At 35.1% G+C, this 1,489-nt stretch overlaps 1 long non-coding RNA gene across 1 annotated transcript; it reads right to left on the bottom strand.

The window, feature by feature from the left end:
- Window positions 1-30: 30 nt before the first annotated feature.
- LOC21383785 lies at window positions 31-1,221 on the bottom strand. Its single transcript, XR_002903761.1, has 3 exons — window positions 1,005-1,221; window positions 349-580; window positions 31-251 (listed from the first exon to the last, which is right to left on the bottom strand). It is a non-coding gene; the product is annotated as an uncharacterized LOC21383785 (long non-coding RNA).
- Window positions 1,222-1,489: the final 268 nt, after the last annotated feature.

Below are 1,489 nucleotides of genomic sequence, written 5' to 3'. Positions count from 1 at the left end.
AACGCAAACAAGAAAAGTAAAGGACCATAATCAGTAAAATATATGTATTATTCGTATTGTAGAACGTTCAAATGCAACAACAACAACAACAAAGAACGTAAAGGGGTTTTCTTTTATACTTGGTCGCAACTCACAAGGTTAAGAACTTCAAAAACCATTCAAAAGCCATAAAAAATTTCCTCCAGTCCTCCATGTAAATACAAGGCCGTAATTCGTCCACAACAAAACCGCGGTTGAATCTCCATTTATCCCTGCCAATTACCAAATTCACATCATAATGCTAGCGTTTTTGCTTGGTTCGTACTTTAAATGTTGAGTAAAACGTCATTTTGGAAAGCAAAAGTGTACCAGTGAGGAGCAAACACAAGCGAAATCTAAGGCTTGCCATACTTCTTTCTCAGTCGTTCTCTTACGAAATCATTGCGAGCTTTGATTCGAGCTTGTTGAGGCGCAACATTGACATACGAGAAATGCAAGCCAAAAGCAAAGAGGGCGGCTCCAAAGAGGAAACATCCGATGGTCGTCGCAGCCTTCTTTGGAGTGGACGGAAAGCACATAGACATTTTCTTCTTCGTTCTACCTAATGAAGCCAAAAACAAATACTTGAAAAAGCAAATCCCATTTTTCACCATATAATTACAAACTCTAAAACTCATACAAACTCTAAAACATCATAGATCACTACATTCTCATTGGGAAAAACTTAAAGAAACTTAAGCAGTCATTACAATAGTGAAATGTTAACTCTTATTGACGCTTTAAGAGTAAAAATTTATCAAATCATTTAAGTAAGCCAATATTTGATCACTATATTCGGGGAAAAAAAAGCCATATGTAGTTAAGCACTATATTACAAAAAGGAAGAACAAGTCTTTCTCAGTGGCATTTTATCATACACTTAAGAAGCACTTCTGTAACCCAAAAAAATAATACATGCCCGCCAAAAGTTGTCATTCAATGGACTGGAAAACGACCATATTATCGATGAAATTTTAGAATCATACCTGAGAAAGCAACAATTTCGAAAAGTGAAAGCTGAAATGGAGTAGATTTTGTGATTGAGAACAGAGAAATTTCTCCTTTTTTGGCGTTTACTTTTCAATTGAGCCTCCAATTACTATCATACAGCAAGCAAATATTCGTTCGAAATCCAATTGTGAATCTTTTTTGTAAAAAATGTAATCAGTACCAATAAACCAGAGAATAGTGAAAGTGGAGAGATAAGACACGAAAATGCCCAAATGTAAATTTCAGGTTGAGAGCTTTTATAGTTTGCTTCTCTCGCCAACGACGCTTTGTTGATTGTCGTATGCTACGAAGATATTTGCCCATGCTTATATTCCTTGTTTAATTAACTAGATATATATCTTGTTTACCTGAGTGTTCTAATAATTCGGTATGCAATACATCATCTCAATGCATGAAGCTGTAAACAATGAACTTGCCACAATATATCCTCACATTGGTAGGGTTTAATTTGAGTTAAAAA

Source organism: Morus notabilis, unplaced genomic scaffold (genome assembly GCF_000414095.1).
Source record: "Morus notabilis unplaced genomic scaffold, ASM41409v2 C11417800, whole genome shotgun sequence".
Classification (NCBI taxonomy): Eukaryota; Viridiplantae; Streptophyta; class Magnoliopsida; order Rosales; family Moraceae; genus Morus; species Morus notabilis.
The sequence above is the reverse complement of the archived record's forward strand: the minus strand, read 5'-3'. Positions and strand labels throughout refer to the sequence as shown.